The following is a 12,292-nucleotide window of genomic DNA, read 5'->3' as shown; positions in this document are numbered from 1 at the left end:
TGGACATAAGCACAACAACACCTCTGCCCACCTGCAATTACCAGCAACTGGTATTCAGAGCTTTTCATAAAGCTTCTCTATTTAATCAAGAAATAAAATCTGATTGTACATAAGCTTGTAAGTTTGTGTGTGCATGTGTGTGACAAGCAAAGAGACGACATTAGCTAAGAAATGAGGCAGAAATTACAGGTGATGCTAGTCACCCTCCAATATGGGCACTTGGTTCTGCCCCCAACCCCATGAGACTAAAAGCAGTTGTGAGGGGAGGGCAATTTCAGGGTAGAAGACTAGCAGAAATGAAAGGTTTAAGGCCTGCCCCGCCTTCCGCAGCATGCCATCCCACATTGGAGACTGGAACCTGGGCAAATGCCCTAGGTTAAAAATATTTTTCTGTTTTGTGTGTGTGAGACTGTAATGAGCATCAAGCATAGTTTCAGTGCAGTTTTCTAGTACTTTGCACTCTAGAAATCTGTCGTTTGTTGGTCATGCACAATTTTAGTTTCACTGTTGGCAGATGCAGTCCTTTTCGCTTTAGCACAGTTATTAAAGATGGTCTATATGGTGAGTGCATCTTGTGCCAGGTTTACAGCGCGGATTCTCTCCTCTCTCCCCCCTGACTCCCGTTCATGGTTTAAAGCCCACACTCATGGCCCTGTCTGCAGAGGAAGTTTTGGCCTAGGCAAGCGATTGATTTCTTTTTCACGCCCAATTTGAGCTGATTTATTTTAGTCTGGGATGTGATGGGAGGTTGCCAGGGTTCAAGGCCAGCCCCCAAAGAGCTTGTCTTCCCCATCCCATCTTTTTATAAACTTCTACGGAGCTGAGTGTCGATGTCCTGGAGACGGAGTGTTATGCCAGATTCCCAACTGATGAGTGGCCAGGATACATTTGCTTTGGTGCATTTTGCTGGCACAGCTTCCTTCGTCTTCACAGATGGAAAGGCATAGCCCACAAAGGAAGCAGCCTGCCTAGTGGAGGCATGGTAACCCTGGCGAACGGAAACCAGCATGTAAAGAACGTATCTGGTCCCAGGACTTAATGCATCATAGTTAGTGAACTGTATTTAACAACTTAGATATAGACTGCTTTTCAAGGGGGGGAAATTCGCATAACAATCTGCAAACTAAATAACAAAAATTAAAAACTAGATACAGCTAGAAAGAAAGGTGAAGCATCACAAAAGTGATGCCAAACCTTCCAACACCCTGGCCCATCCAGTGCCAGAGCGCTAGCATCAGTAGGACCAAAGAAGGAGCTTTTTAAGTGGGGGGCAGTTTGGAGGATCCAAAGGACACACCCGATTCACCCCCAAACCAGGAAGAAGTTGGAACATGCTCAGGAGTATATCAAAATCCCCCTCTCCCATTTTCTTCCTATTGTTTCCAAGGTACTGGATATGGTGGTTGAACCACCATCGGATTTAGCCCCACTCCTTAGGGTTGCAGCCTTAGTTAATTCATTGTTTGGATTTTAGTAGATTAACTAGTAACTTTTAAATAAAAGTGATAATAGTTTTGCAGCAAAAATGCGTGATTTCTTTGTTTTTAGATTCTACATGTTTCACCGCAGGCATCATCTTGGAAGAAGCATTCTTTCAGGTGTGAAAGAAGAGGGGAAATCCTTCTAAGTTAGCACTTGAACATCCATATGCTTACTTGCATTAAAAACAATATATTTATTTGAAAACATTTGCAGTTAATCATACTGATAAAATGTTTTCATTCTCCACCAGTTCTACAAACTACACTGTGGTACAGTTCACATCCAGACAACTTGTTTACTGAGCATTTGTCCTGTGGGGTGGTTAAAGTACGTTGTCCATTCATTCTGCTTTGTTTGCAGGGAAGTTATTTGACATTGGGTCAAGTAAGTGCTACCCCACGCTTTCCATCCATTTTCCTTTCATTCTCCAATTTCAGTGGTGGTGGGGGTAATGAGTGTGATGCACAAGAGTGCCACATCATCTTTCATTGCTCAACCTGAATTTGGCAGCATGGGGGTTGAATTCCACCTCAAAATTGCAACAGCCTTGAAGCACCCACAGACACCTTTACCGTTAAGATTCATATATACTACCCTGTGCAATGAGATAATGAGAAACCTGCCTGTATTGCAGTTGGTCAGACTCAAGACACAGCATGAGCCCCACCCATGTTTGCACAGCCATCCAGGCCTCTGAGACAAAATGACTTGCTCAACGATATACTTTATTGTACACTGCATTGTACTGGAAGTGGATTATGTGTATCAGAGGCATATGGGGCTTCGTTTGCACTGCAATTCTGAGCCAGTTTGCTTCTCTAAGGGGCCCTGGTGGTTTTATTATTTTCTGTGTCTTTTAGAGTTTAGGAGAAGAGCACTTGTTTTTATGAAACATTGTTTTATGGGGATTTGTCTAAAAGGAGAGAAGAAGCCCATATTAAGATATCTCAGCTGTAAAAATATGTTTTCTGCTGTATAAAAAGAAAGCTGAAGCAGGGGGATCATGGAGGGATGTGGAATAGTCTGAATCAGCAGTTTGATTTTCCCCCCCTTACCTGGTATGACCTAAATGTTTGTGGCTCTCTGGCTCTGCTCCTTTTTGTATTTTTCTTCTCTGCTAGATAGAGTTAAATGACAGCCTATGTGAAATAATCATAAAATGAAGACCCAGGAGACCTGGGCTCAAATCCCCACTCAGCCATGAAGAAGAACAGTGGCTGAACCTCAATCTAGTCACAGTCTCACTGTTACCTACCTCACAGGATTGTTGGAAAGATAAAATGGGGGAAGGACTGTGTGCACTGCCTGGATAAAAATGTAATAAATCTATAAACATACTCACCTACAAAGTGGTGTATGCATGCATTGCTGTATTGCAGTAGTGCGTTACCAAATTGCTACTACTTCCATAATATTTATTCAACTTATTTTCCTCCCACTCTTCCTCCCAAAGGAACTCAGGGTAACAGACACAATACTGAGTTTTGAATTTCTGGTTCATTCCTGTGTTCCACCATTGTTGACTGTATTCCTAGTCTTACGTTTTTGGCTCAAGGTGCTGTCTATATTTATACTTTTGGCTGGCTTGTTTTGTTTGTCTGGTCACCCAAGTCCAAACAACCGATTAAGATTCTGCTGGTTTGGGGCCCTGTACAACTCATGAGTAGAGTTTCATGAGAGAAGTTGTTAAAAGTTTCTTAGCATTTCCCATCATGTTAAGCAGAGCTCTCGTCTCCTTGAGGACATTTTGCTTTCTGTATCAAGTCAGTGGCATAGCTGGGATACACTTCATGGCTCTGACGTTATGAGTGCCTGAAATGAGTCTGTGAAGGGTTGCCAAGCCTCACTGGCCTTTTGCTGGCACCTGACCATTTAGGCAGGCCCCAATACTCACCAACCAGGCAATGACTGCAGAAGAGACCACATTTGGATATTGCCTGTGGGAGAAGAAGGCTGGGAGAATCCCCATCAGCTGCCTGATGGCAGAGAAGGAGCCCAGCTGCTGTACCTTAGGTAGAAAGAAGGGAGGAGAGACCGGGAGGATATAAAATACCTCAGAGAGCGGGAAAGGGGAAGCCTAATGGAGACACAGAAAAGATGCTAGGCAATTTCTAAACAAAGTACCTCTACAGAGACTGGGGAAAGGCAGTCTTTGCTTCTGATGTGTTCTGGTATGTTGCAAGGCTACTGGACCACAGACAGCTCTAGATGAGCAACTTGTTGTAATAAAGACTAGGAGCAGACTAAAGCCTTTTATGCCTCTGTCTCCAGATTACCGTATTTTTCGCTGCATAAGGCGCACCTGACCATAAGGTGCACCTACTTTGGGGGGGGGAATTCTGTCCCTTCCCCCACCTCCTGCATAAGTCAGGGATAGCCGTGCGAAGCCTCCCCAGGGCAGCGGCTTTCCCCCACCGGCTTTCCCCCACCACCAGCCCCAAAGAGCAGGGCTCCCTGCTGCTCCCCAGGGCTGGGGGGGGGGACCCGGGCTTCCCCCGACCTGCTCTTTGGGGCTGGCGGGGGGGGGAGCCGGGCTTCCCCCTCCACCAGCCCTGGGGAGCAGCGGGAAGGCTGCAGGGGAAGCCCGGGTTCCCCCCCCCCCAGCCCCAGGGACCACACATTCGCTCCATAAGATGCACAGACATTTGCCCTTAGATTTTAAGAGGAAAAAAGTGTGTCTTATGGAGAGAAAGAAAACGGTACCTCTTCTAGGATGCACCCCCTTGAGAGCACTTCAGAGCCTTAAATGGCCAGCGGTCTGGCATAAAGATTAGCCCTCCTCCTTCATTCCATAGCATCCCTCCTGATGCTGGCTAATTGGCTGGCAATATGCAGTGGGAGGCATCTGGTTCTTCAGTCTCAGGGGAAGGTTCCATCAGCGTCCAGGCTCTGGCACTATGGGCCCTGGTGGTCTGAAAGATTCCTTGGGGAGTTAATGTCTAGCTACCTCAGGTGCAGTGTCTCCCTATCCTGCACAGTTAGCTCTCTGTCCTGTCCCAGACTTGCCCTGCCCATCTGTTGCCTCTGCAGCCTCTGACCCTGTCCAGATCATTGCTGGATAGAATAACAGAAACAGAGAATTGTAGAGTTGGAAGGAGTCCTGAGGGTCTTCTAGTCTAAGTCCCTGCAATGCAGGAATCTCAACTAAAGCATCCAGGGCAGTTGGCCACCCAACCTCTGCTTAAACTCCTTCAATGAAGAAGAGTCCACCACCTCTCAAGGTTGAACAGCTTTTACCATCAGAAAGTTCTTCCTGATGTTCAGTTGAAACCTCATTTCTTATAACTTGAATCTATTAGTTCAGGTCCTACGCTCCAGAGCAGGAGAAAACAAGCTTGCTCCATTTTCTATGTGACAGCCCTTATCTCCTCTCAGTCTCCTCTTACATACCCAACTCTCTCAAGTGTTCCTCATAAGACTTGGTTTTCATAGAATCATAGAATAGAATCATAGAATCATAGAGTTGGAAGAGACCACAAGGGCCATCGAGTCCAATCCCCTGACAAGCAGGAAACACCATCAGAGGACTCCTGACATATGGTTGTCAAGCCTCTGCTTAAAGACCTCCAAAGAAGGAGACTCCACCACACTCCTTGGCAGCAAATTCCACTGTTGAACAGCTCTTACTGTCAGGAAGTTCTTCCTAATGTTTAGGTGGAATCTTCTTTCTTGTAGTTTGGAACCATTGCTCCGTGTCCGCTTCTCTGGAGCAGCAGAAAACAACCTTTCTCCCTCCTCTATGTGACATCCTTTTATATATTTGAACATGGCTATCATATCACCCCTTAACCTCCTCTTCTCCAGGCTAAACATGCCCAGCTCCCTTAACCGTTCCTCATAAGGCATCGTTTCCAGGCCTTTGCCCATTTTGGTTGCCCTCCTCTGGACATGTTCCAGTTTGTCAGTGTCCTTCTTGAACTGTGGTGCCCAGAACTGGACACAGTACTCCAGGTGAGGTCTGACCAGAGCAGAATACAGTGGCACTATTACTTCCCTTGATCTAGATGCTATACTCCTATTGATGCAGCCCTGAATTGCATTGGCTTTTTTAGCTGCTGCGTCACACTGTTGGCTTATGTCAAGTTTGTGGTCAACCAAGACTCCTAGATCCTTTTCACATGTACTGCTCTCAAGCCAGGTGTCCCCCATCTTGTATTTGTGCCTCTCATTTTTTTTGCCCAAGTGCAATACTATACATTTCTCCCTGTTAAAATTCATCTTGTTTGTTTTGGCCCAGTTCTCTAATCTATCAAGGTCATTTTGAAGTGTGATCCTGTCCTCTGGGGTGTTAGCCACCCCTCCCAGTTTGGTGTCATCTGCAAATTTGATCAGGATGCCCTTGAGTCCATCATCCAAGTCGTTGATAAAGATGTTGAATAAGACCGGGCCCAAGACAGAACCCTGTGGCACCCCACTAGTCACTCTTCTCCAGGATGAAGAGGAACCATTGATGAGCACCCTTTGGGTTCGGTCAGTCAGCCAGTTACAAATCCACTGAGTGGTAGCATAGTCAAGACTGCATTTTACCAGCTTCTTTACAAGAATATCATGGGGCACCTTGTCAAATGCCTTGCTGAAATCAAGGTAGGCTACATCCACTGCGTTCCCTTCATCTACCAAGGCCAGTGAGGAATGTCTGCAAGGCCAGTGAGGAATCTGTTTGACCTTATGCTCTTGGCTGAGTTTGACATCCAACAAATATCCGGGTAATTGAAGTCCCCCATTACTACTATCTCCCTTCCTTTTGCATGCTTGGCCATCTGTTCCAGGAAGGCATCATCTATGTCCTCCGTTTGGCTTGGGGATCTATAGTAAACTCCCACAGTGAGGTCACTGTTATTCTTCTCTCCCTTAATTTTGACCCAAACGCTCTCACTTTGGCTTTGAGGTTCTAAATCTTGGATCTCTTCACAGGTATACACATCCCTGACATATAACGCCACTCCTCCTCCTTTCTTGTCTGGTCTGTTTCTCTGAAATAGATTATATCCCTCCATTATTACATTCCAATCGTGGGACTTATCCCACCAGGTTTCAGTGATGCCTATTATGTCATATTTAGTTTGCTGTACCAAGAGCTCAAGCTCATCTTGTTTATTTCCCATGCTTTGTGCATTAGTGTACAGACATTGAAGTCCATTAATCATTCCCCCGTGTCTCTTATTTAAGGATTTTTTCCTCCCACCACTAGGTCTGCGTGCTGTTTGCTCCATTTGGTCTATGACATTTAGATGATCATCTTCATCAATTGATAGACTCCTACCTTCAGGAGCACTGTCTCCCTCCCCCACATTAGTCAGTTTAAAGCCCTCCTGATGAGGTTTCTGAGATTTTTGGCAAAAACATTCCTCCCAACCGTTGTGAGGTGCAGCCCATCGCTTGCCAGAAGTCCATCTTCAAGAAACTGCAGTCCGTGATCTAAGAATCCAAACCGTTCCTGTTTACACCATTTGCAAAGCCAGCTGTTCACTTTCACTATTTTTCCCTCTCTCCCTGGGCCACGTCGTTCAGCTGGGAGGACAGATGAGATGACAATTTGTGCATTTAATTGCTTCAGTTTCCTGCCCAGAGCCTCATAGTCTCTTTTGATCTTCTGGAGGCTATTGCTTGCAGTGTCATTGGTTCCCACATGAACCAAGAGGAAGGGGTATTTGTCAGTGGGTTTTATGATTCCTTGCAGTCGTTCAGTTACATCTTGGATCTTAGCCCCGGGGAGACAGCACACTTCCCGAGACATCTTGTCAGGCCCACAGATCACTGCTTCTGTTCCCCTCAGTAGGGAATCCCCTATCACCACTACACGCCCCCTCTTAGGTTTGGTCGGGGTTCTTCCGTGAGCTGTCCATTCCAAGGTCGCCTGCACATTCCCTGAGGACTGACTTTGCTGCTCGTCTTCATATACCTGATCGACTGTAATGAGGGAGAGATCCTCAAATGGAGTCTGCTCTTCGTCTTCCATGCTAGGGGAGAGGACCTCAAAGCGATTGTGTATTTCTAAACAATCAGAGCGAACCCTGGGCCTCCTACTTCTTTGAGTCACGTTTCTCCATATATCTGGCTCCTGTGTTGGTGAACTAGCCTCCTTCTCAGGGGAGTCCCCTGTCTCCTCCTTGGTGGAGACGGTGTGCTCTGTTGCTTCCAAGAAGAGCTCCAGCTCTCTAATTCTTTGGAGCGTAGCTACACGTTCCTCCAGTTGCTGGACTTTGTCTTCTAAGAGGGCAATCAACATGCAATTGTTAGTCCATCTAGCTGAATATTGTCTGCACGCCCAAGTTGATTAAACCAGGGGGACCGTTGGTCAGAATAAAAATGGCAGGAGCAGTGATGCAGCACTGAATATGCTGTTGTCCATCTCCAGCCTATTAGTGCTCATGAGTAAATGGAGACCCTGTTAGGCAGAATCCTTGGGTCTAGCTGTTGATGTGCACCTGACTAGGGTAAACCTTATGTGCACCTGACTAGGGTAAACCTTATGTGCACCTGACTAGGGTAAACCTTATGGATCTGCTTTCAGCAAGCCATCTTATATGCATAACAAGAAAACTCATGGCTATGTATTCATTGTTCTTGGCTACTGGCTTCCAATTGGGTTATGATAAATGAGCTTTGTTGAGTTGCTGCTTGTACTGGCCTTCCACATGCAGAAGGTCCTAAATTCAATCCTTGGCACCTCTGGTTTAAAAGATCAGATAGCAGCGAATGAGCAAAGATCTCCACCTGAGAGCCTGAAGAGCCACTGCCAGTCAAAGGGGAGAATAGTTTGAGCTAGTCTACGGCAGCTTCCTGTGCTCTTTTGTTGTTTGAATCCCATTCAGCTCCACACTGTTGAAAGGTAAAACAAACAAACAAGGAAAATTATAATGAATAGTAAAGGCCTTGGCGTATATTTACCTTTCATTTGAAGCCTACTTGGTTTGGGATTCTGCCTGTTCTGTGGCTTGAGGGATTGGTATGAAGAAAACCTTGAAAGAGGAGAGAGAGAAACAGCTACACAGACAAAATCTCAGAGTCATCTGCAGTAGCAAGGTCCTTATTGTTTTGGTAAGGGCAAGATTTAAAGGTGGGGGACAGTGAAAAATATAGTTTCTTGTTGTTAGATTCACCCTTTGAACATCGTACTTTGGGTTGCATTTAATAGCAGCATTTCTCCATCATCTTCTCCGTTCCCACTCCCCAAAAATGCAAGTAGCTAAGTGTGCAGCAGAAGTACCTCCCAAAAAAACTCAGTTGGGGGGGGGATTCAATAAACAACCCAGTGAAGAGGGCTGAGTATGCTCAGTTGCCATGGATTTCTTATTGTTTATAGTACATATCCAATATCTCATCTATGCTGAGTAAGAAGGAGGCATCACGAGAGAGGAATCTGTTTGATAGTAATCTAATGATCAGGTGAATATTGAATAAAGTTTGGATTGGAAGCCACCCTTACCAACTTGCTTTCGTAGGTGGTTATGATTCAGTTCCCAGGAAAGCTGTCTTCACAAGTCAGGGATCAGGCAGTCACACAGAGACTTGAAGATTTGTAAAAAATACCAAATTTAGGAATGCTCCTGTTCAGGGTTTTAGCCTCCTAGCAATGTTCTTTTCCAGGATAGTCCATTGTATCCTCTCTTCTCCCTAGAAGATCAGCTTAGCAGTTCTTTCCCCACTCATGTCCTTCCACAATGTGCTTGCTCTAGGGCAGCCTTCTGTGTTGGCCGGGGCTGATAGGAGATGTCGTCCAAAAGAGCTGGAGGGCTCCAGGTTGTCAAAGGCTGTTCTAGGTCTACACCAGGCAAGTCCAAAGTCAATTTCGGGGGCTTAATCTGGCCCACCAGTCGGTTTGATCCGGCCCCTGTGGCAGTCTGTTTCCTGGGGTAAAATCCCAAAAAACCCCCCAACAACTTCAACCCTAAAAAAGGGTCAACAACCAATGGTTGGCCCATTGGTCGGCCCTCACAGCCCTTCACTTCATCAAATCTGGCCCTCTTTGAAAAAAGTTTGGACACCACTGTACACCGATTTCACTGAAAAATTAGTCTCACGTGGAGCCTCAAAAGTTGCTGGGGTTTGTTTTTTTCCTTTAAAGGAAAGGTGATAGGTCTTATTCCTCCTGGGGTCCCATGTAGCTTGCATTAATTCTTGCCCTCCACCAGCTTCCTCTCTGAGCGAGGAGCCATTTCCTCTGCTGGTGACAAGGGGGCAGTTTGTGCAGAAACCTTGGGAGACATGGAAGGAAGCAGCCAACACAAACTCTTTCCCTCAGATCATTGGAACGTCAGCTGCAGCCCTAGCCACCTTTTGGCCGCGTGAGGGCAGGAGCCCTCTTCTCAAAGGTAAAAGTAATAAAAGGAGACTTAATATACATCATTTGGGTTAGACGAGGAATGACATTGCTACTAAAGATCTTTCAGGTTCCCGCCAAGCCCACATAGCATTCAAATCACTTCCATGTGGGAACCAATCTCCATCGCTACCCGCTGTTAAAACTCTTCTTCCTCTTTCTTCATGGTGTATTTTTTTTCCCTCCCCCCCGCTCCCGTTTCAGCTCAGGAAATTCCAATCAAATCCAGGCGAGGAGTAGCTCTCTTCATTCCTTCGGAGGCAGGAAAAGGCCGAGGTCTTTAATTTTTATTAATGGCGATTGTGGTTCAATTAGTCCACAGCACTTTTGGTGTTCTGTGTCATTAAACCTGTCAGAAAATAAACTGTCCTTTGCTTCATACAGGCCTCATTTGAAGCCTGTGCCTCGGAAAATGTCGCAAGAGTAGAAGGCAGTATTTATAGAAGGCCCTTTAATTTTACACAAGTGGGCACTTTAGCAAGCGTCTGGCATTACTGAGCATCATAAGCAGTCAAGGTTACTCATAAGTACTTGACCAAACAAACTCCTGTTGACGTTTTAAGAAGCACCACAGCGGAGAGTTACTAGCTCTGGCGATACTCCAAGTGAGGGAATTGTGTCTCTGACATAGTCATTTTTCAAGTCGCCAAACACAACAGGGTTTCTTCACACCCGCTCTTCAAGCCAGAGGGTTTCAAAGGCAGCACAGAGAGGCCTTGGCTTTGGAATCAGAGACGCTCTCAAGAGCCAATTCCCAAGCGCACACATTTTTTGCTGGAGGAAATCCTGCTCTGTCGAAAGACATGATAATAACCCTCAGCTTGGTCATCCCCTCCACCCCACTGTTGCTTCATTATGATCTCATTAAAGGGTAGGTGGTGGTGGTGGATGAATCTGTAAGGAGCGTTCTAGAGTGGGTGTCATTTACTTCAGAGGCATATTTGCTGTGGCCGGCATAACAGCTAGACCTGTTCCTGGAAATACTAAGGGATAGCTTAGTTGCTCTCACCCATGCCTTGGTAACCTCAAAATTGAACTGCTGTAATGCACTCTGTGTGGGGCTACCCTTAAGGCTGGTTTGGAAGTTGCAGCTGGGGTCGAACCCAGCGGCTACAATGCTGAGCAGGGTATCTAGCCATGCACATATAGCTCCTGTGCTGGAGGGGCTGCGCAGACTGCCAGTTTGCTACCAAGCCAGTTGTAAGAAGTCCTTGATAGCAGATAAAGCCCTGCACCAGTAATGTTCAACCCTGGGTCCACAGATGTTGTTGGACCACAACTCCTGTCATCCCCTGCCAGCTAAACTCAAGGTCAGGAGTGATGAGAGTTTTATTTCAGGAACAAATGGAGGAATCAAGGTTGTAAAGCACTGCACTTGGGACCAAAATACCTGAAATAGATCTGTGAGTTCATTTAAAATAATCAGAGAATGCCATGCTGATCATACAACAGCCTTCAGAGAAGCATCTGGTGGAAAGACAGTGGCAGGCATTCTCTGCAGGGGTCCCTACCTTATGGATTGAAGAGGGCCCTGTGATATTGTCTTGTGAACTGCTCTGAGATCTTTCAATGAAGGGCAGTTTAGAAATCTAATAAATAAAAGTATAGAAATCTAATAAATAAACAAATAAAATAAAAATAGGATGGGCATCCATGGTGGTTTGTTTCTACCCAATGTCAGGTTTTTGTTTTTGTTAGTTATGCAGCCCTGTGGGTGCTTTACAACAGTGCTCTTATATTACTGTTTTGTAAAACACAGCTAAAAAAAACTTTAGCTGTGTACACACCATACATTTAAAGCACATTTCTCGCCCCCAGAGAATCTTGGGAACTGTAGAGAACTAGAATTCCCAGCACCTCTAGCAAACTACAGTTCCCAGGATTCTTTGATTTAAATGTACGGTATGTGCTCAGCCTGTGAGTTGTGGTTTGTTCTACTGAAAAGCAACCTAGGAATGTTTTTGAATGAATAAATATGTGCTTCGGCTGTTTTTGAAACAAGTGGCCTGATCTAAAAGACGTGGTTGCATGGATTCTTCCCCAAGCCCTCAAGAGTCAGCTATGCATTCATGATGTATCCCCACTTTGTATGCCCACACTGTTTCTTGGGGGTGGCCTGATACAAAGGAGAATTAGGGAGGGGCCAGTCTGTCCATGTTCAACAGATGTATTAAACAGGGGGTTGGCAGGTACCACGTCGTGCTAGCTGAAATTCCCACTTCTTCTCAAAATGATACAGAAATGCAGTTGCCCTTCTGTATCTTGCCTCCATCTGTCTGCACAGCAGATGGGGTGTTCTTGTCAGCAATGTGAAGGGCACATTCTAGGAGAGGCAACAACAGATACAGGGTCTTCTGTGTGGAGGACCATGGATAGAAAGGCCTCAGCAAAATAATTTGGCAGCATCAAGAACCAGTGGCAACAAAGGAGGAGAACTGGGGTGTTGGGGGAGTGGGAAATTCAGGAGGAGGTAGCAGAGGGAAAACA

The 12,292-nt window shown here is 45.7% G+C and overlaps 1 protein-coding gene across 4 annotated transcripts in view; it reads left to right on the top strand.

Annotated features, from left to right (window-relative positions):
- The window catches only part of COL8A2 (collagen type VIII alpha 2 chain), a 156,069-nt gene that overhangs the window by 127,628 nt on the left and 16,149 nt on the right, over positions 1–12,292 (top strand). Inside the window, exon 1 of one of the 4 annotated variants that reach the window (XM_079987731.1) lies at positions 9,625–9,797. The exons of the other annotated variants lie outside the window; for them this stretch is intronic. The gene's annotated coding sequence lies outside the window, so the exon portion shown is untranslated. Of the gene's footprint in view, positions 1–9,624; positions 9,798–12,292 lie in introns of those variants that run through there. 4 annotated transcript variants of the gene reach the window in all.

The sequence above is a fragment of the Podarcis cretensis genome (genome assembly GCF_951804945.1).
Source record: "Podarcis cretensis genome assembly, chromosome: 8".
In the NCBI taxonomy this organism is placed as follows: domain Eukaryota; kingdom Metazoa; phylum Chordata; class Lepidosauria; order Squamata; family Lacertidae; genus Podarcis; species Podarcis cretensis.
The sequence above is the reverse complement of the archived record's forward strand: the minus strand, read 5'-3'. Positions and strand labels throughout refer to the sequence as shown.